This window comes from Mytilus trossulus, chromosome 14 (genome assembly GCF_036588685.1).
Source record: "Mytilus trossulus isolate FHL-02 chromosome 14, PNRI_Mtr1.1.1.hap1, whole genome shotgun sequence".
Classification (NCBI taxonomy): domain Eukaryota; kingdom Metazoa; phylum Mollusca; class Bivalvia; order Mytilida; family Mytilidae; genus Mytilus; species Mytilus trossulus.
Genome location: NC_086386.1, coordinates 33,275,795 through 33,303,434, shown reverse-complemented (window position 1 = coordinate 33,303,434; position 27,640 = coordinate 33,275,795). Strand labels below are relative to the sequence as shown.

Sequence of the window (27,640 nt, the reverse complement as noted above, 5' to 3'; positions counted from 1 at the left end):
AAGGATTGATTGTATAATAAGAAAGGTACTAATATTTGAATATTATGACTAAAAAAATTTGTTTGCATCAATTTAGAGTGCAGCATGTCTTTTTTGTATTCAAAATATTGAATCGTAAACAAAATTCAATAGTTTTCATATCTCAGACTGACTCATATAATAAAACTATTTGTCCGTAACAACCAAAACTGACCATATAAGCATTTTATTATGTAAATCTATATAGCCACATAGTAAATGAGTTATATTTTCATGTAAGGATTGATTGTATAATAAGAAAGGTACTAATATTTGAATATTATGACTAAAAAAAATTGTTTGCATCAATTGAGAGTGCCAGCATGTCCTTTTTGTATTCAAAATATTGAATCGTAAACAAAATTCAATAGTTTTCATATCTCAGACTGACTCATATAATAAAATTATTTGTCCGCAACAACCAAAACTGACCATATAAGCATTTCATTATGTAAATCTATATAGCCGCATAGTAAATGAGTTATATTTTCATGTAAGGATTGATTGTATAATAAAATAGGTAGCAATATTTAAATATTATGACTAAAAAATTTTGTTCGCATCAATTCAGAGTGCCAGCATGTCCTTTTTTTTCAAAATATTGAATTGTAAACAAAATTCAATAGTTTTCATATCTCAGACTGACTCATATAATAAAATTATTTGTCCGCAACAAAAATCAAAGCGCGAAAGCGCTGTAAAGGCAGTTAATTACAGGTTGTGTGTATTTCTAGTCCAGTTATAGCATTATCTTCCATAGAACAGAGGTGGTTTGTAGAATTTAAGATTTAGAGTTCTTTTTTACCCAGTTCACCTATATCTATAGTCTACTGTTTACAGTATATTTTCTGTGCCTCGCCATGAAATGCATTTTTAGCCATGGCCTTGTCAGTTTGCTTTAAATTTATGAGTTTGACTGTCCCTTTGGTGTCTTTCGTCCCTCTTCTTTAGACATATAAGACCTTTTCCTTTTCAATATAAATAAGACTATTTTTAATTATTGATTGTATACGCATATTCTATGACTCCCATAAAAAATAGTTCACAAAGATTGACTAGTCTCTGTACTGTGTGTATAGCAAGAACATCTAGTAACATAATGGTAAATGTACATAGTAACATGTCAACTTTTTTGATGACCATACCTGCCAACTGTCAGTATTTGCAGAGTATTTCCCCCATCGAGCTCGAGGCTCCCAAATGGAAATTTTGTAAGAGCAATTTTGTCGACTATTTAAAGAAAACAATTAATTCAACAATGGCTATAAGCTTGTTAATGCAAGAAGAAGCCAAAAACCACATTAGAATATATTTGAAGGGAATCCATGACAATCGCCCCATTAGCAAATAGACCCACTTTTTCACTAACTCGCCCCACTTTAAAAAAAACCTGCCCCAACCTGGATTACCAAATCGCCCCACTTGTGAACTGTGTTAAATCCCGTTAATAGTACTCCTGCCAAATCGCCCCACTTATTAGAAAACGATAATATCTAGATAAATATATAATAAACCAAGAAGAATTTAGTAATGCCAACTCGCCCCACTTATGTAAAAAGATGTTATCCCGTTGTATATAAGTTAAATTCTGTTAATATTACTCCTGCCAACTGGTCCCACCTAATGGAAATCGGTGAAATCTAGATAAATATATTATTAACCAGGATGAATTTAGTAATGCCAACTCGCCCCACGTATGGAATAAGATGTTATCCCATTGAATATAAGTTCAATTCCTTATATTGCATTATGATACAATTAATAGGTTTCTTTTCAATTGTTATGCAAATAACTAAGCTTCAAAACTTACATTTATTCTTCAACAATCAGTTTTTTTTTAGAATTATAATTTCAGTATATATCAATAATAGTAATTAAATTAATTTTCGGTTTGTTTGTATTCTGTGTAGATTAGTTTTCATTAAGGTGGTGCGAGTTTTTATTTTTAATTATATATATATATATATATATATTAATCTAAAAATTACCGTTTTTTTATAAGTAGAGCGAGTTGGCAGAAGTAATATTAAACAGGGTTCTCGCTAAGGCGAGTCCATGAGTCCTGGACTCATCAAAATCTGTCTGGACTCACCATTTTCAAAACTGGTGAGTCCACAAATACATCAATATTGAAATATTTTGTATAAACTGAACACAGTTACCATGACTCACCGTGGCCAAAACTGACTAGTCCCTGGACTCACCTTCAAAAATCCTTAGCAAGAACCCTGATTTAACATGATTTAACCAATTTCACATGTGGGGCGAGTTGGCAGGAGTAATACTAAACATGATTTAACCAATTTCACATGTGGGGCAATTTGATAAATCAGTTTGTGGTGTTTTTTTAAAAAGTGGGGCAATTAGCCAGTGGGGCGACTTGTCCTGCGTCCATTTGAAGGCCTCCTTGAAGGTTTTGTATGACTATATGAACCATCTTTCACGTAAAACCCCCATGTGCATTTTGAAAATTTGGCAGGTATGTTTCTAACTCCAGGCAAAATCTACCGGTATGAATGAAAAAGAAGTTTTCAATTAAGGCTCTGTGGCCATAACAGCTGTCTCATTAGCATTTTAACCACTTCCCATATTTGCAATTAAAACAATAGAAGAAAATTAATCAACGCAAAAACAAAACTTACTTGTAAATATGAAATTCTCTTTACGGTATGAGTTTTTCTCATTGTTTGAGATTGTACAGTAGTACCTGTAACTGCTTATACCTTTTTCTTATTCACTTTTGCTTGATAAACTCACTAAATATCGTATACATTGTACCACATCTCCTTAATTTTTTTTTATATGCATTCCAATAACATGAACAATTGTAATTCAATTCTATATACCAAAACAAAATGAACTGCACCACTTTCATTTTCTAGTATGCATCTTTTGGCAAAATACAAGTTCTTAGATGACACAATTAATATAATATATATTTATTGATAAAAAAATAAAATTTAGTATACAACTCTTTAACTGGTATAAAAAAAAAGCACAGCTGTGTCATAAATTGTGAAATCTGTGCTGAAAACATAGACATTGATGGTATTTGAGTAATTTCATATGTGAAGCTCAACATTAGCTCGTCAGTTGGTGGTGGACAGTTATAGTTCCTTTCTGCAGGCTAGGATGAATGACTTTTCAGGAAAACCAATTCAATTTCACAAATCAAAACTTTCCTCTAGATTTCTCCTACAATATTCATCCAGTTTAGTTCTTTTGTTTTAATTGGACACCGTCCTGATTTTTAATTTTGCAAACCATTCAGTCTCTTGCTTGCAAATGGTGCATGAAAGTAGGATGGGTATGGCAGTAGACAAGTCTCTTTAAAGTGGGTTTGTGCCCTGAAAAAAAGTTTTATAACTTAAGTTTAATTGAAACTTGTGCAACACATATACCTAAATAACTATATAACATAGAAGAGAGCATCATTCGTGTCAATGTTTTGTTCCTGTTTACAATGTCATTGATATTTTTTCAGAAATCCTGAGGCATAGCTCATGAATTCCTGTCATTAGACATTACGTCCTAAATTAACATAATTACTGCTAGAATAATAATCAGTATGATATACGTACACTATCATTGTACAGCCCAAGTCTTCAGTATATATAATTGTTGCATTCATTCACTTCTGTGTTCAGTCGTTCAAAAATATTTAAACATCAACAAATGAACTTTAATAAGGACAAGAAAACACTAGAAAAGATACGTACATACAACCCGTGTTTAAGTGTATTTGAAAGAGAAATCTGGTTAAACGATGTAGAAAGGAGAAATATATCTGGTTAAACGATGTATAAAGGAGGAAAAAATATTGTAGATATTGCATTACGATGCGTTCTACCTAATAGCACGTGGATATGTTTACATATTTAGACTTGACGTGTCTCATTAGCATTTTAACCACTTCCCATATTTGCAATTAAAACAATAGAAGAAAATTAATCAACGCAAAAACAAAACTTACTTGTAAATATGAAATTCTCTTTACGGTATGAGTTTTTCTCATTGTTTGAGATTGTACAGTAGTACCTGTAACTGCTTATACCTTTTTCTTATTCACTTTTGCTTGATAAACTCACTAAATATCGTATACATTGTACCACATCTCCTTAATTTATTTTTATATGCATTCCAATAACATGAACAATTGTAATTCAATTCTATATACCAAAACAAAATGAACTGCACCACTTTCATTTTCTAGTATGCATCTTTTGGCAAAATACAAGTTCTTAGATGACACAATTAATATAATATATATTTATTGATAAAAAAATAAAATTTAGTATACAACTCTTTAACTGGTATAAAAAAAAGCACAGCTGTGTCATAAATTGTGAAATCTGTGCTGAAAACATAGACATTGATGGTATTTGAGTAATTTCATATGTGAAGCTCAACATTAGCTCGTCAGTTGGTGGTGGACAGTTATAGTTCCTTTCTGCAGGCTAGGATGAATGACTTTTCAGGAAAACCAATTCAATTTCACAAATCAAAACTTTCCTCTAGATTTCTCCTACAATATTCATCCAGTTTAGTTCTTTTGTTTTAATTGGACACCGTCCTGATTTTTAATTTTGCAAACCATTCAGTCTCTTGCTTGCAAATGGTGCATGAAAGTAGGATGGGTATGGCAGTAGACAAGTCTCTTTAAAGTGGGTTTGTGCCCTGAAAAAAAGTTTTATAACTTAAGTTTAATTGAAACTTGTGCAACACATATACCTAAATAACTATATAACATAGAAGAGAGCATCATTCGTGTCAATGTTTTGTTCCTGTTTACAATGTCATTGATATTTTTTCAGAAATCCTGAGGCATAGCTCATGAATTCCTGTCATTAGACATTACGTCCTAAATTAACATAATTACTGCTAGAATAATAATCAGTATGATATACGTACACTATCATTGTACAGCCCAAGTCTTCAGTATATATAATTGTTGCATTCATTCACTTCTGTGTTCAGTCGTTCAAAAATATTTAAACATCAACAAATGAACTTTAATAAGGACAAGAAAACACTAGAAAAGATACGTACATACAACCCGTGTTTAAGTGTATTTGAAAGAGAAATCTGGTTAAACGATGTAGAAAGGAGAAATATATCTGGTTAAACGATGTATAAAGGAGGAAAAAATATTGTAGATATTGCATTACGATGCGTTCTACCTAATAGCACGTGGATATGTTTACATATTTAGACTTGACCCAGTATGACCCGTACCTTGTAGGTCACCGCCGTCGTTTAAACACTTGACTACAGTCGTGTATAAGCTAGACAATAAAAAGCTTAAGCCTGTACTATTTGTGTGAAGTAAATGTGTTTGTTCTGAACATTTAAATTGTTTTACCTGATAGCAAGGATGTATATCTATCCGTTTCCTTCTCAATTCACTTTGTCAAATTCTTCGAGCTTCTTCAAAACATACGTATTACTGCGCCCGGAAGTGAAAAAAATATGAGAAATCCTCGTAAAATAATGCTATTTTCAATTTTGTGGAATCCATTCTGTTATATTAATTATACAAAGATAAAAAAAAAAAGTTACGATTAATTATGAATTTGCATATCATTATACGGAACGTTTATGGACTATTTTTTAAGTCGGTCATTTAAGCGGGAAATCATGTACACATACACACGTAGATTGACTGGTACCCGATTGTAATGTTACACATCAAATATATCAAATAGCTAATACCCGGAACGTAGTACCGGGAACCAGGATAATACGTAGACAACATACATAACTAATACCGAAATTGAAAACGCTTTACGGTTTCTCTTTCATAAACCGAATTCCGCTTTGAATTATAGAAGATGCAATATTAATCATGTTCAGTCGACTTTTCATTGTTATATCAACGTCTGAACTAATGAAAGAATCTTTAGATGTCAGATAACACTTGAAATTGACCCGACCTCTTTCCACACGGAATATACAAATAATGATAGTTTGTAGTCAGGTTGACTGCTTATAATGCAAAATACACACTAATAACAAGTTCTATAAAACGAACAATACACACTGATCGGTTCTTTAGTCCCCAATGTAAATGAAAGAAACAAAAACCATATCATACCATAAAAAGAAGAGGAGAAATTCGAACATTTCCGGATCTATTTCGAGCCAAAAGACCCCCAGCAAAGATTGCGTATGAAAAGATGAACCTCATGACTTAAAAGTCAGGCCTTAAAGCACTGCCTTTAAAAAATGACCATATAAGCATTTTATTATGTAAATCTATATAGCTGCATAGTACATGTAGTAAATGAGTTATATTTTCATGTAAGGATTGATTGTATAATAAGAAAGGTACTAATATTTGAATATTATAACTAAAAAAATTTGTTTGCATCAATTTAGAGTGCCAGCATGTCCTTTTTGTATTCAAAATATTGAATCGTAAAAAAATTCAATAGTTTTCATATCTCAGACTGACTCATATAATAACATTATTTGTCTGCAACAACCAAAACTGACCATATAAGCATTTTTGTATGTAAATCTATATAGCCGCATAGTAAATGAGTTATATTTTCATGTAAGGATTAATTGTATAATAAAATAGGTAGCAATATTTGAATATTATGACTAAAAAATTGTGTGCCTATCGATTCAGAGTGCCAGCATGTTCTTTTTTTATTCAAAAAATTGAATCGTTAAACAAAATCCAGTAGTTTTCATACCTCAGACAGATTCATATAATAAAATTATTTGTCCGCAACAACCAAAATTTACCATATAAGCACTTTATTATTTAAGTCTATATAGCCATATGGTAAATGAGTTATATTTTCATGTAATGATTGATTGTACAATATAAAAGGTAGCAGTATTTGAATATTATGACTACAAAAAATTGGTTCCCATCAATTAAGAGTGCCAGCATGTACTTTTTTATACAAATTATTGAATCGTAAACCAATTTAAGTTGTTTTCATATCTCATACTGACTCGTTTTATAAATCTATTTGTGTCGCAACAACCAAAACTGACCGTATTAGCATTTTATTATGTAAATCTATATAGTCACATAGAAAATTAGTTATATTTTCATGTAAGGATTGATTGTATTCTAGAAAAGGTAGCAATATTTGAATACTAATTAAAAAAAATTGGTTCGCATCAATTTAGAGTGCCAGCATGTATTTTTTTTATACAAATTATTGAATTGTAAACCAATTTAAGTAGTTTTCATACCTCAGACTGACTTGTATGATTAAATTAGTTGTCTGCATTAACCAAAACTGACCATATAAGCACTTTATTATGTAAATCTATATAGTGACATAGTAAAAGAGTTGTTTTTTTCATGTAAAGATTGATTTTATAAATTAAGCGGTAGCAATATTGGAACAGTATGAATAAAAAAATTGGTTCGCATCAATTTAGAGTGCCACACTGATTTTTTTTTATTCAAAATATTGAATCGTAAAATTCAGTAGTTTTCATACCTCAGACTGATTCATATAATAAAATTATTTGTCCCCAACAACAATAACTGACCATATTAGCACTGTTTTTATGTAAATCTTTATAGCAGCATAGTAAATGAGTTATATTTTAATTTAATGATTGATTGTATTATATAAAACTGAAAGGTAGCAATTTTTTATTAGCTTTGACTAAAAAAAATGGTTGGCATCAATCATGTCAATTTAGAGATCCACCATGTCCTTTTTTGATTCAAAATATTGAATTGAAACAAATTTCAGTAGTTTTCATACGACTGACTCGTATTATAAAATTATTTGTCGGAAACAACCAACACAGACCATATTAGCACTCTATATAGCTGAATAGTAAATCTGTTATAAATCCATGCAAAGGATCGCAATATTTGAACATTAAATTGACGGAATGGTACAAATGACGTGCATACTTATGTTACACTTTATAAATACCCCTGTACAATTTATGTTTGATAATTTTTTAAAACTGAAGCTTAAATCATGTTAATCCAAGACAAACGAGGGGAATTTCGATTAAAAATTTTGTATTAAATGCACCGAGTTATAGTTAGGAATTCGAAGAGACAATTAAAAATGGGGAAAGAAACAACGTAAACCATGATGTTTATATCCCATCATATAAAAATATGTTTCCGATGTCTCGGATAACCTTTCTTTCCGTATCGATATTTTTACATGTAAATTTTGAAAAGAAAATATAGAAAATCTGCTAAGAAGTAAAAATAATGGACTTAATGGAACTGATTGTGTGTGATTGAATAAAATTAATATTCGAATTAAAATAGTTTTTTAATTGTTCTGGTTTAAAACACATATACGTAAAATACAAAGACTAAAGGTCGTTTTTATAAGATAAATGAACAAATGAACTTGAAGTTCATTTCTAAATTTTGGCCAATCAGTTAACGCGAAAAGTAAACGCGCGTTTACTTTCAAGTGCACGTAAAAATACACTTTTAAAATCTGTAGTAAACGCCCGTTTACTTTTAAGTGCACGTAAACATAAATTTAACGAATTCTGAAGTAAACGCCCGTTTACTACTGACTAAACGGACACAAAGTAAACGCCCGTTTACTCGGGTAGACATTAGAAATTTCCATTTCGACCGCGTTAACGTAATTATAGTAAACGGGCGTTTACTAGTAAACGGAAAATTTGAAGTTAACTAACGAAATATGTGCACACGGCGTTAACTTGCGTTTACTTTATGTAATGCTTGGTCTGCACCCAACTGTATGTGTGCTCAACAGAAGACCATATAGTTGTTACGGCCAGAAATCGCCTTTAAATTGTAGCCAACAAAAGACACAAATCAATAGTAAAATTTAACAATATTTAATATACAAAAGTTTACAAAAAGGTATTACACAAATATTACTGTCAACTTAACTGTCAAAATATGAGTCCTATCTGTTATCTGTATCCGGAAATCTTTGGGAATCCAATTTGAATATTACGTTCAATACTAATGTCACAATCCAGTATGGTGTTGTTTGTAGAATAAAAGTGTCAATCCAAATGCTGTGAATACTAATGTCTATCAATGTCTATGTCCAAGTTTAATTATGAGAGTTTAACTTTAGTGTCTGTATATATAGTGTTGTCATGGAAAATTCTAGAACACTCTATAATGGAACATTGTGGAAAATCCTAGAAAGTTACAACGGAAGTTTCTGGAATAACGTAGAAGTTTAAATTACGCATCTTTTATAAGGATCATTCTAGAAAGTTCCAATCATTCTGTGATTGTTCCAGTGATTCCTAAACTGCACAGTTATAAGATTATTTGGTGAACAACTATCAGGCCATTCAACACAAATTAGGCCAACATAAATAAACATAATCATTACAATATCATAACATAGTTAACAATCATATCATACATACACACCACAGCTCCAAGCTTCTTCTGAACTTTGGAAATTTCTATGATGTATTGGTTATCTTCTCTTCACCAAAACCCAGTTATCCTCGTGTAATCCCATACTAGCTGTTCTCGTTTTTCGTTCTTGATTTCAATGAACAAGAACAAAATTCGACATTTTGTTTTTGTATTTTGTTCTAATTGTTTCACGATTGGTATTGTACAATGTTAGCCTTTCTTGTTATAAAGTTGTTGATACAAATACTCTAGTGTTATAACATTATAATGTAGACACGATAAACCCTCTGACGTATTAATTGAAATGAGGTAATTAACCTATGTCCCTGTAAACAGTAAATGTTATTTAAATGAAATATGCTGTCTGCAGTCATTTAATTCAAGAGAGTTCCATAAATTTACGGGAATCTCAAATTGTTTATACGCTTGACCTTGTCGTGTCCGGAACGTTTCGAGTGGTTGGACTTTTTGAATTTAATATTTTTATTGTGTTTACCTAAATGTTGGTAAGTTATACTTTTGAATTTCGTATGGTTTTGGATGCAATATAGATATTCCTGTGCTCGTTTAAAAAAATTGCAACTTGATAGTCCTACACATTGTATACCCGTTTTTGGATTTGTTCAATTTACAATAAACGAGGATTTTTCGAAAACTAGGGATTTACTTATCCCAGGCATACATTACCTTAGCCGTATTTGGCACAATTTTTTGGAATTTTGAATCCTCAATGCTTTTCAATTTTGTACTTGTTTGGCTATAAATATTTCGATATGAGCTTCACTGATGAGTCTTATGTAGACGAAACGCGCGTCTGGAGTACTAAATTATGATCCTGGTACTTTTAATAACTATTTGAGTTGTTCATGATATGATGCAGGACAAGGAAAACGAATAAACTCTCCCGTTCAATATCGTCCAAACATCATTATTAGAAGATAATCTAGAGCATCTAAGACAGTATCTAGTATTTCACGGGAATGTTTGTGGATTTCCACGTGTATTTGTATTTAATAAATTGACTGAAGAAGCCAACTTTAAAACAATTGTAAAAAGTGCTAAACTAGGACGAAGACTTTGACTGACCGCTGTAGAATATACACTTAGAAGGCACAAAGGGGTAGTATATTCAATTCCTTTTCGTTTCGGGAACTCATGGTTTATTGATGGTAATGAGAAAATGATATAAGACCGAAAGTCATAAATATATGGGCGAAAGATACCAGAGATTGCAATAAACTGACAACACCACGTCTAGAAAAGAAAATGAAAAAAGGACACATAAATGCACAAACGACACAATACAGAAAACTAAAGTATAAGCAACAGGAACCCTTTCAAAAACCAATGGTGATAGCAGGTGCTCTGGGAGGGTATGTAGATATGCTCCACATGTGGCATCTGTCGTGTTTCTCATTTATTACGAACCCGGTAAATACTGTAAACCAACTTATTTTTGCGGATACTTTCTTGTGTCACATCGCATTTTCTAATTTACTTGTTGTAAAGCTCCGAGTTTAACATATCTTTTTCGCGTTATTTTCTACTCGCGAAAATCGCGAAAATCAGTTTTTTTTATAGTAGCCTTTTTTCAGTAGGTAAAAACTGACTAGCAGAAAATCATTCCAACAGGAAAAAGAACAGTGTAATCTCTATACCAAGCAAAAGAAGAAACACTTTTAAACCAAATCTATAAAACCCCACCCGTTATACAGCCAAAATTCCCGTGCAGAACTAACCAATGACTTGCAAAGAGATACTTCTACAAACTAGTTCTACGAAAATTTTCCCCAAATTGAAAATTTTCTAAACATGCATCTAACCATTCCCATTCTGCATAGTCAAAAGCTTTTGTTTTGTCAAGAAAAAGGATTGATCCTTCCTCGTCTTCCATATCTATAAAATCGAAATATCATGCAGCATTCTATTAGAGTCACAAATATTTCTGCCCTTAACAAACCCTTTTTGATCTGTTTCTATAATTGATTGAATAACTATTTTCAAACGTTCAGCCAGAAATTTTGAGCAAATTTTATAGTCTACATTTAATAATGTTATAGGTCACCTGTTTTTAATATCCCCCCTCTCCCCACTTTTATATAATAAGCTTTTCATTCCAATCTCTGCGATTCGGAAAGTGTTTTTATCCAAAAAGGTTTCTTTTTATATTTGCGTAAGATCATTCTGTATCAAAAACCAATATTCCTGATAAAATTCTGCAGTTATGCCATCTTCCCCTGGTGATTTATCCCTTTTAATAAATTTAATTGCTTTTAAAATTTCATCTTTTGTAATTTCACTATCACATAACCGTTTTTTTCTGCTTCAGATAGAGTTTTATTTACATTATATAGTATTTTTTCCCCAGCCTCTTTATTACAACCTCTCGAGGTAAAAAGTTTCTCATAATATTTTAATTGTTCGCCTAAGATTTCATTGATATTATTTTTGTATGTGCCATTTTCGGCTTTTATTTTTTACCATAGTTTTTCTTTTCCTCGTTTTTGTTCTAATCTCAAAAAATGTCTTCTGGATTTTTCACGTTGTTCATACCATTTTTTGTTTGATATTATGCGTGCTGCTTCTGCTTTTTGTTCGTAATATTTTTTTTATATAATTTTTTAATTTTTCAACCTCATTTAGATTTTGTTGCGTTCCATCATTTTCTAACAGATTTTCTAATTTATCTTCCCAATTTTTTATTTCATTTTCATTTAACCTAAGTTTCTTTGAAACAGTTATTACCTATTGTGTGAAATTAACATTCACATAAAACGGCTGCAATAGTCCCGTCGATTTATTCGACTGTGATAGTGAGCAGATGTAAAGCTCTCCATGTTCGAATTCGATGCGCTCACTACAACGGATTCAGGATGATTTAACCAAAACAATTGAGGTCGATTGTTGTGGTGTTTTGCTTTTAGTGCGTGATTCTTTGTCATATGGCGTTGGTATTTTTTGTGTTCCATTGACCTGTAAAATATTTCTGAGTATTTTGACTTTTTCACTTATTTGCCACATTATAATGACATGATTTTAAGTTATTCTTTCTTTATATAGTAAAACAAACTATATCGATAAAGGACAGTTTTCGAAAGTCAGAACACCGTGAACATTTAACTTCATTTGATGAGGGACTTTCCGTTTTGAATTTTGTTCGTTCAGTATTTTTGTGATTTTACTTTTTAAATTAAAAGCATGAAATGGAAAAGAAAAAAACAAATAATTTAATATTTGCAATGGGTGATAACCATTATTTCCTGACTTAGTATTGGCAAATACGGATAACCCTAGAAAAAAAAACATAACAAAAGATGGTTAAAAGCTGCCATGTTACATTGGAGAATATATGTACCAGTAAGGATTCGTAGTTTGAAGGGGAGACGTTGGATGTCTTTTGCAGAAGTCTGAATATTTGTCAGAGCATTGTGAAGATGACCAGTTTTATAATTAGCTGTAGAAATATATGTAATACTCTTGTAGTAGACAGACATGGTAACCACATGATCAACCCAGTAGGTGTCAATTGCTTTCCTGATAAGATTCTTCCATTTTAATTTCGAGGGTGGTTCATCTAAAATGTTAAAAATTGATGGTAAGCTGTATTTAACAAATAAAGATCTAATTTTATTGAACCAACTGTCCTTTACAGCAGTTGAGATAATAATTTGTCTTTCTGCAACTTGTCTTTCTATAGAGTTCTCCTGTCTTGAAATGTTTGCAAAGTTTCCTAAAGCTAGTTTATGCATTTGACTGATTACTGGAATAGTACCCGACAGTATATATACGGCCATGTCTGTTGTATTATTGGGGATAGATAAAATTTGTTTGATACTTTTCCGATAGAAGACTTCAATTGGTTCCATTTGAGTAGAATTTGGTAAGAGTATTTCTAGGCCATACATGAGTACTGGTAACACGTAAACTTGGAATAATTGCAGGCATACTACGGGATTAAGACCATTCTTGCCATGCATGCATGTTCCCATCAAGCTGTAGATTGTTCTCCTTGCTTTGTTTATGTTTTTTCCTGGACATGGATTGGAATGGTTTGCCGTGGGTTACTACTACGGGTAATTCCTAAATGTACAGTTGTTTCAACATTTTGAATGGGTGTATCATTTAATATGAAATTGAAGTTATCCTCTATTTTTGGTTTCCCAGTTTTAATAATTTTACATTTTGTAGGCTGTAATGAATACTTCTCCTGTTGACTGTTATTCTCCACAGTTGACAAAAGGGTTTGCATATTGGTAGGGTCATTCACTACCAGAGTGACATCATCTGCACAGGTTGGTATAGGACAGTGAATGTGTCCATATAGGATCCCAGTGCACTGTCTTCTACTTGGATAAGAACATCATTTATATAAAGTTTATATAATCTTGTGCTTAGTATTCCTCCCTGCCTAACTCCCTGTTTAATATCGAAGGGTTCAGAGACCAGATGTTCCCATCGAACTGATGTCTAAGTACCAACACTTAGATCATGCAAAAGTAGCCATAATGAACCGGAAATTCCTGCTGGATATAACTTCATATATTAACTACTATGGTTTACAACGTCAAAAGCAGATTTTGCATCAAGCAGTGCTACATATAAAGGTGTTTTTTCTGTATACTGCATCGATTATCACTTCATTAAGTAGAAGAGCGCAAAATAATGGTGATATTTTAGACGTGAATCCTCTCTGAAATTGGTTTTGGATGGCAACTACTATTTGCCACAGATGTTCCTTAAGAAGTATCTCTAGAATTTTACCAATAACATCTAGAACTGTAATTCCTCTGTAGTTTTTCGGATCAGTTGGCAAACCTTTCTTTTTGAAAATTGGTGATAAAATTCCCATCTTGATGTTATCTGGGATAACGCATGATATACAGATGTTGTTAATTATTTTTCAATGCATCAGTCAGGTCTGGTTCACCATGAATGAAAACGCATTGTTTTATGTATATAAGAATATGTCAAATAAAAAAAAGGAATTTTGTTGATATGTATAATATCTAGTAGAGTATAGCGAGTAAAGAAATTTGCTATCTTGGGAAAACAATTCGAATGTTGTTGACATATTTTAATTAAAGCTCAAGTCTGATATGATAACTCTTAAACACGATAATCTGTCATTAGCAGACCGGTCATCAGGTCTGGTCAATAGCAGACTTTTCCACAGGTCTGGTCAGAAGCAGACCCCCGGACCCGGAGGCGGTCTTCATGTAGTCCTTAAACTAAAATGTGTACTAGTTCAGTGAAAATGGACGTTACACTAAACTCCGAAACATATAAAAAAACTAAAATTAAAAAAACATGTAAAACTTACAAAGGTCAGATGCTCCTGACTTGGGACAGGCGCAACAATGCGGCGGGGTTAAACATGTTTTGTGAGATTTTAACCCTTCCCCTATACCTGTAGCCAATGTAGAATTAACAAACACACAGCAAAACACACTAAAACTTAGTTTAAAGAAGTCCGATGTCAGAATATGTAACAGAAGAAACTAAGCAAAATGACAATGATACATAAATCCACAAAGGAATACCAGCAGTTACTGACATGCCAGCTCCAGACCTCAATGAAATTGATTGAAAGATTATGTCTTCACCATATGAAAATCAAGCACAATTCCTCCCGTTAGGGGTTTAGTATCATACCATCATAAAATATATGAGAAGAACATAACCCATATCATGCCAACAACTCGTTTAAGAATAAATGTGTTTATTTCCGATGCAAAGACCCTATAAGTGAACCGATATTAATTCAAAAATTTGCCATCTTTAATGACCTGATAATAGTATCGTAACTATATCCCTTCTGAATAAGTCTGTTGAAAGTTTTGGATAGCTTTTGAGGTGAATGCCGAAATGTTTGTGTTTTGTATAAAATATTACCCTAAAAGATAGGATGTGAAATACCTGAACGTATTAGATGTTTGCAAGTTGAATTATATTTACGAATGATGCCCTTGTACATTGTTGTACCGATGATAAAATTGAGTAAATGTTTTGACTAGTTTGTGATATCAAAAACCCTGGTGTAATATTTTTTCAGTATTCATTGTTAGCATTAGCTTTATTTAAAGTCAGTTCAGCAGGATAAATCTCTTACGTGTACATACTGAAGTGGTCATCATTGAGAGCCAATATATCATTCAATTATCTAAAAGTGTTATTAAATTTTTGTATCAGATGTTGTCCTGATGGGTCTTTTTTTTAAGTTATAAATTGTAACTCGTAACAATACAGAAACAGGTCCGTAATAAATGTTATCTAGTAAATATTCAAGTGCAGTTAACGTATCAAAGCAGGTCCAATTTACATAGTTCTTTTTTTTTGTGTTGTTACTAAAAAATGACCTTAAAGAGTTTGAACATACATATTCGCATTCTGACTTTTTAAATGACCATTTAATTAGGTGTGTGATTTTTTTCTTAATGAGATTATGAGGCAAAATGGTATATAGGGTAGAAAAATAAAAACTTAGAAACTATACCAAAGCTTTTAGTTACATGTGATATTTTACTTCAATTTACACTTCAGTTCAGACTTCATGGCTCTGGATTTGGATTATTTTACATGACCATTACTAAAAAAGTCAACAATGACACTAACTGATAGTGTTTTGTGTATAAATTATAAGAACCTGTTCATTTGACAGTTTATGATGTGAAATTACTCCCAGTTTTATATTCCCGTAATTTTAAAAGCACATGTTATATTTTATAATCATGGTAATGTAATATTGCAGTTTGTAGGCTGTTCAGTCTTTTTTTTAAAGATATTTGTTTTCCTTTTTGAAAACTATTTATGGGCTGTATATTATCAAACTGTAGCATTATTTAGTTTCTGGACAAGTTGTAATTGATCAACTGAATTAGGTTTTCATTTGGAGATGGTATTATATTTGTACGAATTTCCTATTCCACAGAAGAACGGCAAGTAACTCTCAGTTTGCCTTTTTTTTTTCTTTTTTCTATTATTAATTCTTATTTTCATTGGTTTCTATAATGATTTGTATGTTATGTATCAGAGGTAAACACACATTAGAATTGTAAGGTGATACGACTTCTTAAATCAATTTGGCAAACACAGATTTACATTACAGCTGTTCTATGTAGCCCATAAAAATTGCACGTTTTAGTCATGCTACTATTTACAAATTATATTGACAACTCCTTAAATACTGTGTTTGAGAAAACTAGAATTTTGTTTAAAATATGGTCAATTTGGGTATTTTTTAAAGAAACTGAAGAAGCTGAAGTCGACAAACAGGCAACCAGTTTTAAGAAAGTTTATGAAGTATGAATGATCGGAAAGAGATAAGGCAATTGCTTCATGTTAAAAAAAATTGACAGATAGCGAAATATTGGAACAGGGATCCTATTTTGAACCTTTTATTAGTTGGCGTTAAAATGTTGGCAAACTTGGCGAACAGGAGAACTTATGTTTGAATGTTTTCGATGTTGCCAACCTAGTCAAACAGAAGTTCTTGTTTGAATGTTGGCGCACTGGGATAATTTTTAGAATGTTTCCGAAGTTGGCAAACTTGGCGAACAGGGGTACTTATTTGAATGTTTCCGAAAATTGGCGAACTGGGGTAGTTGTTAAAAATTTTCCGAAGTTGCAATGTTTTTGAAGTTGGCGAACAGGGATACTTGTTAAAAGTGTCTGAAGCTGGCAAACTTGGCGAACAGGGTTACTTGTTTGAATGTTGGTGAATTTGGCGAACAGAGGTGCTTATTTGAATGTTTCCGATGTAAGCGAACTTGGCGAACAGGGATAGTTGTTTGAATATTTCTGAAGTTGGCAAACCTGGCGAACAGGGGTCCTATTCAGAAATTGGCGAACAGGGGTCGTATTGATAAATGTTTCCGAAGTTAGCGAACTTAGCCTTCAGGAGTTCTATTCAGAATGTTTCCGAAGTTGGCGAACTTGGCGAACAGGGGTCCTATTTAGAATATTGGCGACTTGGTGAACAGGTTGGCGGATTAGCGAACATTTCCCAAATCCTGTACCAGCCTGGCAGTTTAGGTATTCCTCATTACAGAATATTGGGAGGTCGGACCAAACCATTTTTTTAAGATCCTGTATCGATTTAAAATTAAAATTAACTTTATAGCAAATAAGGATAAATTTTCAAAATAAACAACAGTATGTAAAGTTTTTTCTGTTTCACAAATAAACGAAGGTGGAAAAACGGTCAAAATGGGTACAATTTTAGGTATCAGCACATTATGTAAATATGGATACAACTACTAAATGAATACAGAAAGGACACTTTTGTCTGTTACACAAAGAAAGTGACATAGGTGAACATTGGGTACCTTAACGATTGCAAGCTATTTAACTAAGTTTCACCAACATTTGTTTCTCTGTAAAAACACCTGTACTAAATCGGGAATATGACGGTTGTTTTCTCGTCATTCTGTTGGTTAATATATATATATAGGTGAGCGTTTATTTTTATCAGGATAAAAGACTACCCCCTTTTTGGTTCACCATCGAGTTCTGTATTTTTGTCAATACACTTTAAGGGGGTGGCATACTTTTTGGGTGGGGGTTATAGGAGGCAAAACAGTTAGGATGTGGGATGTAAAGAGTAAAAAAAAAGTTAAATGGGGAAAGAATAAGATAAAATTTGGGAAATTGGAAAAAAATACTATGTGACAAGAAAAACAGGACTTGGGAAATGAGCACACCGTGTACCCTTAACCAACCTTTTTCCCACCTCTAAATGTTAACAATCATGAGTTCATTCATATTCAGGATGACCATTCCCCTAATGTATAGACCTTATTTCTATTTCGGAACCTGCGACACTTGACCTCAGAATCTGCGACACTTGAACTATTGACGTCATAGTATAAGCTGTGGAAGGGAGCAACCCCCCACACTTTCAAAATGGATGGAGGAGGAAAAACATATTTCTTTGACTTTGTTTGTTTGTATGTATGTTTGCTTTTTTTTTGTGTAAAGGGGTTTATATAAACGAAGGGGCGTAGGAGCCGGGAAAGGGGACCATTACACACTTGCAAAGGTGAGGGGCAAAATTATAAGAACCCCCCCCCCCTTTTGGCAGTTCATTTTGTTATTAAAATATAAAGTGGCTACGAATGAGGACATTCACTAACTTGTAGACTATTTCTAGACACATTCCCCGTTTCCATTGTCAATCATATTAGACTATTATGATAGAAAATATAGGTTAAAGGTATTTATTTTGGCTTGTTTCTTTACAAAGCCCCCCTACCCTTTTTTCGTCGCTTTTCAATCTACTCCTACTTCAATGATATATATTTCAAAGGAATAAGAAATAATTTACATTTTAAAGAATTGAGAAGCGCTAGTGTTAATGCAATATACCAATTCATTAAAAACTAAATATCTTTAAACATCGTGATACATAAACCGGAATGCAATTTTTTTGTGTTCAATCTTTTTAATTATGCAATCGTCTTAAATGCAAATTATATTATTTTCTAGTTGGAAACGTCGTACAAGTCAGATACAAAACAAAAGTAACAATATAAACGGGATGGTAACAACCAACGGTAAAGTTTTTCTGCTATCGCCTCAGAATTTACCTGACTTCGACATGCAGAAAAAACTTTACCGTCCTGTTTTTTTGTTACCTTTGTTCTGTATCTAATACTTAAAATTGAGAACGGAAATTGGGAATATGCCTAAATAAAATTGCGTACAAGTTCAGTGAAAATGGACGTCACACTAAACTCCAAAACAAATAAATGAACTAAAATTAAAAAACATACAAGACTAACAAAGGCCAGAGGCTCCTGACTAGGACAGGCGCAAATATTCAATACAATATACAGTATACAATACTATTTAATATGTCTTTAAACATAATTGGTGTGTCTTGCTTAAACAACTAAAAATAAAAATTAACTATCAACGTCTAGTGTTTTCAAAACACATCTCTTCACTCTGTTTTCTCTGAAATGAAAAAAAAAAAAAGAATATGTGGCACTATAAAATATAATTTCTAATGAATAAATCCAGATTTGAATTTCATCGGTTTAAAAGTTGGTGTGGACTATCAATTCGAAAGGTCATTTTTATCCGCTGGTAGTCGCCGCTGCTTCCGATATGACATGAATTTCTATTTTCTTTCTTTTGTTAGATTCCTCTTCAAGAATTATATTTTCATCTAAGTTTGCAAACCAATGAAAAGTTTACCCTTGTTTTTTCTTCTTACACCATTTTTGTTTTATGCTGTTTTAGTTTTATAAGTTTTGCTTTAAATCCATTTGGTCTTGGCGCTCCCGATGAAGGTTATGATAGAATTCAATGCCGTCATTGAGTTAACATTATATAGAATGTCGTTTCTATTTAGATCTGACTTTTATTCCCAATAAAAGAGGTAGCGTTGGGCCTTCCAAACATTTAATCTTAGACCAAAATGTAATGGCTTGTAATTTAAATGCAAGCTTTTGTCTGATCACTTTCTGTTCATAGTATATATAATTATACAACAAACACAATGGAATTCCCCAGGTAAAGTTGACCTTAAGTTATGTCTATTCTGTTAACACCATCTTTTTTTTTAAGATCCCAGGCGGTTTTTTTTTGCTTATCTGAACATATGGTACGGAGCTATCTGGTTGAGATCATACATGAAACACCTGGTTTGATCACGGAAATCATACTCTATATACACTATTTATATTCATCTACGATTTTATCATATAAAAAGGACGTTTATTTCTAATGTTAACTTTATATGCCAATTTCAGAGCTAAGCATATAATGATATATGTCTGCTAATTTTATACAAATGTTGGTTTTAAAATTCCTAAATACATGAATTGAACCCCTTTATATGATGGGGTTTTCTTGTTCAATCGTTTTCTGTGTAGTTTTGTTTACTTTTTGCCTTTGGTCATAGTGTTACTGTACATTACTTTGATTTGTGGTAACATAAACATGTAATAAGTAGAAGATTGATTTTTGAAGTATCAGGCTAATGTTACCAAAAACTAGTGTGAAAGACAATATAACTGTCATAAATTATAAAAGAAATGAATAATTTCTTAAATAAACAGGAAAAAACATCAGACAAGTCTTTCCCCCTTTTGCTTACTCACTAAAGGTTCTGAATTTATAATGTATAAAAAATAGACCGTAGAGTTAATTTAGTTTTAGTCCACATTTAATTTACTGTAAATGTGTTTTAAAAAAGAACAAACTGTATCAAGTGTTAAGTACGATACACAAAGGGTAATGCATGTTCTTAAACAAGAAAATTATGTTTATACTTACGGTCTTTCAGAGTGCGTATGAATAGTGGATCGCCAAGTTGGCTTTCTCCATCTGCAGAACTGGCAGATAACTGGAACTTGTATTCAGTGCCAGCCTTTAGTCCATGAGCTTTGAACATTTTACCAGGCGCTGTCACTGATTTTTTGTAATTCGTTGAAGGAGTTATCCCGTAGTAGATATTGAATTTAACGGGTATATCAAAATCTGGAGAATCCCAACAGATCGCAATACTGGTTTGATTGCATAGTAAAATCAATAAAAAGAATGACATATCAACCACAAAACTTAAAGTTTCATTCACATAACGTAAAGGTGCAACCATATGTTATAATGATATATCCCTATACCTTAAAGATATAACCACATTAAGTGAAGATATAACCATGTAACGTAAAGATATAAGCAAGACACGAAAAATATATTACACATGTACCACATATTAACGTTTTTATGTAAACATATAACGTTTGAGCGTTCCTGGTGAAGTTTAATCTAAACAAATCGCATCTGACGCACCAATTCATATCGAACTATTATAATTAAATGTACTGTAAATTCGCAGAAAAATTTATTGATTGGCAATTTGTACATTTTCCATCCAATTACCTAACTGTTTTGGATCATAGATAGATCGTGAAATTCGAAAATATTCCGTAATAACGCCATGTAAAAATGAAGCAACGTCACATTTTCGTGTCAACCCGCGTCAATTTATCATAAAATGCACGCGACATTTATTCACACAACTGAACAACTATCGCAATTTTGTACACATAAAAACAGTTTTTCTAACTACTTCATGGTATTTCATATTCTATACCATGTTTAAAATTAGGTGTTTAAAGACATATGACTGCTGAAAAAAGATTAATGACATTTTCATTTCATCAGCTCGATCAGCAGCTTGCACTAGCGTGGTCACTTGATATTCTTGCTCATGAAGTAAGTATTACAAACAAACACGGCATTATTCTATATATATATCTGTAATTGCGTTCAGGTTTTGTTGAGGTTATATTAGTACTACTTTCTTGATACCTTTGTTTTTGAAGCATCTTTTACCCGTATCTTACAATGATTTTTTTTCTCAAATTATTTTACAAATATTATTTTACCCTATTTTTTTCTTAATTTGTTGTTTTGTTCTATATCTAGCGTCCTCCAAAAATGTTCCCAATAATGACTGGCGTATAAAACGATATTCACATGTCATCTGGGAGATGTTCAAATGAGAAACCATATTCAGTTTTACTGAAGTTGCAGCCAAATTGAATGCATCGTGTTTTCACAATATAACAAGGGTCTTTTGAAGTCCGAAAAGCCTTGCAATAACTGTTTGAGTGATACTCATAAGACAATATTTTGTTAGTTGTACGAGGTGTTCCATGGTATCAGTCTTTTGAACATATAAAAAGGAACAAAATGGATACAAATAATGAACTTTCCAATATCAAAAATCAAACAAAAATCCTGGTTATTGTATATATATAATTGTGTGTTGTGATTTTGCATTATCATGTTGTTTTTATTCTTGTAGGTGTGAATTCTCTGGAAAATTAATCTTAATAGAATTCTTTCAGTGCGCATGACACTTTCTATTAATATAAACCTCTTTGGGTGCGCTAGATAACAAAATACCAAGGGGACATTCAACTCCAATTGGGCAAAACCTTGGCAGATCTGACTATCAAACGTAGATGTATGATAGCGATATTTGTCGATTGCTTCAACTCTGTTAGTAGGAGAAAGGCAGGCAACAGTATTTTTCGAAGAAGAAAAAAAGACAAACTAACTACAAAAAGCTTATATTGATAATAAAAATAATAATAATAACAATAATAATAATAATAATAATAATAATAATAATAATAATAATAATAATAATAATAATAATAATAATAATATTAATGTAAGCAAAACATTACACCTACCTGGATCTAAACAGCATGATAAGGCACGATCACAGCACACAAGAATAACAATCAGCATCAACATTTCTGCTTCTTTGGTGTACTTTTGTCGTTATGAAATTAACTTAGTTGGGTCAGTTTTTATACTAACATATCTTGATGATGAAGTTTTTGGTAATGTTGATTATGACATTCTGGTAACGTGTTCTCTAATCATTAAGACCATTTATATTATGTAATACCAACCTTTCGGGAAAGAAACATAATTATATAAAATGATATGAATAAAAAGATGATAAATGTCAGTGACGCCTTTGTCTGGATTTTACTAGTGCAATAAAACTAAATTTACATCAAAACACAAACTAAAATATCCCAAAGTGCAGCTTCACCTGTTGCGATAAAGAGCATGTCGTTATGTTTGCTGTCCATATCTGGTGCAATTTAGAGCGTGTTTTGTCTATACGTGTATACAGGCGGTCGATTTAGGTTTGCTGTCTATACCCGTGGCTATTAAGAGGTTTCCATACCGTGTACTGTCAAAATCAAAAAAACGTTTTAGAGCTTTTCAAGCTGTGTCTTGCCTTTACTCAGGCGATTACGACCATGTCATAAACTGAAAATAAGGCTCGCTGGTGCGTTCAAACTTATGACTTGCTGGAAATGATCTTTATCACAACGGTAAAAGAATGATAACTCAAAATAATATGGATCATAAAAGGCAGGATTCCTTTAATCAATCTTGCAGGGTAAAACGGACTTAAAAATAATGTAATAAAAAAGCCGGGTTTCGGGTATTTGATATAAAAAAAACAACATTGATATGACAGTCACGTGGTTGATGTTATAATTTCATACCTAAATATTCTCTATGTCAATGCATTCTTAGTTGTGTTTTCGCTGGAGAGTGGCGTGTAATTTTGAATGCTAACACAACACAAAAATGAATAAAAGGTTGCTGAACTTTAAAGTCTGTTAAAACATAATATAAGTGGTTGATTATAACTCGCATGTTAGCTTCAACATATAAATTATAAACATGACAAGAGGTGGTATGATTTTCAATGAGAAAATTCAAATAACCCGTTTATAAGTAATTAAAGGTCATCGTACGGTCTTCAACAATAAGAAAAACCCTTTCTGTTTAGTCAGCTATAAAAGCCCCGGCATGAAAAATGTTAAATAGTTCAATCGAGAAAACTAACGGCCTTATTTATAACAATACAATTTACGGAAAACAAATATGACAGACATGAACCAACGACATCCACTGAAATATCGGATCCTGACTTGGGACAGGCACATTAAGAATGTTGCGGAATAAACATGTATGAGAGCTCGAAAAAATTTACTATGTCTTTTCAACATAAGAAATATAATTAAATAGAATACAACATTCTTGCAACATGTAGGCAATAGCATATCTTTTCATTTTCTAAACCAGATGGTAATTTTTAATACAATAAGGAAATGTCAGTCTGCTATATGAGTACCAACAAGTATTTTTCAGAGCAGTAGATATAAAACTATAACGAACACATAATTAATAAGTACATGTAGCAAATCTATTATCTGTATTTAGCGGTCAATCAATTTCTAAAACCAATACCGAAATTTATCTTGCTTTATGAGTTACAACACAACTATTACTATTTCTTTAGAACATACGAGGTAAAACTATATACACACCTGTTATAAGTAACACAACTTTTAATTTCTTCACCGATCAGTCAAATCTCAGGAAACTTCAGTTTGATATACATAAGAATAAGGTACGACATTTTTGTCGACAGTTTTTCCTTGCTACATATGTAGCATACAAAATGTTATTTCTTTAGAACATTGGGGGTAAAACTGTATAGAACACACCATATCAATTTTCCAAACCAAAAATCAAGGCTAGTATCGAAAAACACAACATTTCATGATAGTATTACCGTAACGGTGTTAAATTAATAACCTTTAAGAATAGGTTAATGCAAAGAATCAATGATTTAACATGGATGGTATCTAATAATTTCATTATTTAAAGCAAAAATATTATCAAGGTAACGGTAAATGTTTTTAACTTAATCAATAAAATGCAATTTAGACGGATCTTTATTGAGTTTGGCCATAAACTGTGATTCATAACATTTAAAGAACAAGCATAATTTTCAAAGGGCGTATTAATTTTAAGATACGAAATATAAAGATCAATCAAAGATTGCTCCAATGATTTGCTTTTGAAGCGATATTTGAAGGAAAATATTTACTATAAAGATATTATGTTTTAACAGATTTTAAAGTTCAGCACCTATTTGATTCATTTTCGTATTTTTTTAGAATTCAAAATTATACGCCATTCTTCAGCGAAAACAATGCCAAGAATGTATCGACAGAGAAAATAAATAGATACAAAATTGTAACATAAACCACGTGACTGTTATAGCAACGTTTATTTTGAGTCAATTAATAGAAACTATATCTGTTTTATCGTCATATGTTTTCTCTCGATCTAATACAACTCAGTCTATATTTTATGATATTCTTTTTGTATTCAATGACCAAACCTGGCTATTCTATACATTATTAATAAGTCCATTTTTCTCTGTAATGAGGGGTTCAGACATTGCCGATTATTACTCCCGTTTGAGATCAGACAGCGATACGACACGAAAAGTGAAAAAGTCGGATTAGTATCCTCAATTATCTGGAATGTCCTATTATTGTCTGAACGCAGTTGTTTTAGTTCGTAACAGATTCCTACTGGTCGGGAAGGGTCCAAATAGTTCGGCAAAGCACCCCGACAGTTAGGTACGTCCCGTAACATTCGGGGAAACTCAGCCGATTTTGTCTAGTCGTATTACAATCGTGCCTATGTCGTGACAGATTTTGCTGTATCGGATTGAATTCCTAACAATGTTATGTGTATTCGGGACGGTGTCCTGTGGGACGGGAATGATCTGGAGAAATTTGTTCGAACGGATAACTTCCGTCAGCGTCGGTTCACTGTATTGTTACTATCTGATCTCTGTCGGATTACATTCGGTAGAATCGGGACGCAATCGTGACAGACTCGGTCGAATTTTACCTGGCGAAAGATACAAATCGGATTAGAAGCGGATTTAGAACGGAATTATCGGGATAAATTCTCTTGGAAACGGTTGAATATCGACGCTTCCTAAACAATATCTGATTGCTGTCGTGATTAAATTTTTAAAGTTTGAATTTACATCCACGATCCATAGGATCTTGATCAGACTTTTGATAAATTTTAATCGGGAATGGTCCTGTCAAGGACGGCAGTAAAAATCGTGAATGTGTGACCCCAGCTTAAGACAGGTAATGAATTCTGTCCTTATTATCAATATTATTTCAGTCATTCTTTTATTTCTAAAATCATTTCAAGGATATCATATTAAAGTTTGCACTCAAAAGCACGCTTTCTTTTCGGTCGATGAAAAGTTTGAAATCGCGAAATATCTAAAACGTCTCGGATATGTAAAGTTCACGGTATGACAATCTCTAAATGGCCACAGGTATAGACAGGAATCATTATAAATACTATGAATCGACCGCCTGTAAACATATATAGACAGTTTAAACATGACAAGCTCTAAATCGTACCGTATACAGTCAACAAACTGTATGACGCGCTCTTAATCGCTCCGGATACAAAAAGTAAACGGTATGGCGCAATCTTAATCGCACCGTATACAGACAGTAAACAGTATGACGCGCTCTTTATCGCACAGGATAAAGACAGCAAACGGTATGACAAACTCTTAATCGCACCGGATACAAAGTGCAAACTGTATGACGCGCTCTTTATCGCACTGGATACAAATAGCAAACGGTATGACGCGCTCTTAATCGCACCGGATACAGACAGCAAACGGTAGGACACGCTGTTAATCGCACCGGATACAAACAGCAAACGGTATCACGCGCTATTAATTGCACCGGATTAAAAAGCAAACTGTATGACGTGCTCTTAATCGCACCGGATTAAAAAGCAAACTGTATGACGCGCTCTCAATCGCACAGTATACAGACAGCAACTGGTAAGACGCGCTATTAATCGCACCGTATACAGACAGCAAACAGTATGACAAGCTCTTAATCGCACCGGATACAAACAGCAAACTGTATGACGCGCTCTTAATCGCCCAAGATATAGACAGCTCACGATATTGAAATATCTACATCAACACACGAAATTTCAATCTTTAAATTGCTCTCAGTATAACCATCACATGTTATTATTAGCTCTAAATTTGATCCATATGATTTTTATTTTCAACTAAAATAACAATCACTTCGACGTTCATTTAAGGTCCAGATAAACTCATCATAGATACCAGGATCAAAAATTTATATTTTCGTCAGACGCGTGTTTCGTCTACAAAAGACTCATCAGTGACGCTCGAATCAAAAAATGTTTAAAAGGCCAAATTAAAGTTGAAGAGCATTGAGGACCAAAAATTCCTAAAAGTTTTGCCAAATACAACTTAGGTAATTTATTCCTGAGGTAGAATAGCCTTAGTTTTTCAAATATTCAAAGTTTTGTAAACAGGTAATTTATAATTAAGAACATATCAATGATAACTCAAGTCAACACCGAAGTACTGACTACTGGGCTGGTGATATCCTCGGGGAAATAAATCTCCACCAGCAGTGGCAACGACCCAGTGGTTGCAAATAAACTCATCATAGATACTAGGATTATTTATTTTTTTATATTTATGCCAGACGCGCGTTTCGTCTACAAAAGACTCATCAGTGACGCTAGAATCAAAAACTGTTTAAAAGGCCAAAAAAGTACAAAGTTGAAGAGCATTGAGGACTAAAAAATCATAAAAGTTTTGCCAAATACAGCTAGGGTAATCTATTCCTGAGGTAGAAAAGCCTTAGTTTTTCTAAAATTCAAAGTTTGAAATAACAATAACATGTGCACTGTTCTGCAAGGTTGGTACTTCATAATAAGGTGGAAATGGTCTTAATGATTAGAGAAAACGTTACCATTACACATGTTATTGTTATTCAAACATTCTCCGTTAATAAATTTTAAAAAATTGGT

At 32.5% G+C, this 27,640-nt stretch overlaps 1 protein-coding gene and 1 long non-coding RNA gene across 2 annotated transcripts in view; one reads left to right on the top strand and one right to left on the bottom strand.

Annotated features, from left to right (window-relative positions):
- LOC134696061 (uncharacterized) overlaps window positions 1-27,640 on the top strand; it is a 216,711-nt gene that overhangs the window by 57,309 nt on the left and 131,762 nt on the right. The gene's annotated exons all lie outside the window — the stretch shown is intronic.
- Window positions 19,217-20,922, bottom strand: LOC134696354 (uncharacterized). Its single transcript, XR_010102936.1, has 2 exons — window positions 20,669-20,922; window positions 19,217-19,342 (listed from the first exon to the last, which is right to left on the bottom strand). It is a non-coding gene; the product is annotated as an uncharacterized LOC134696354 (long non-coding RNA).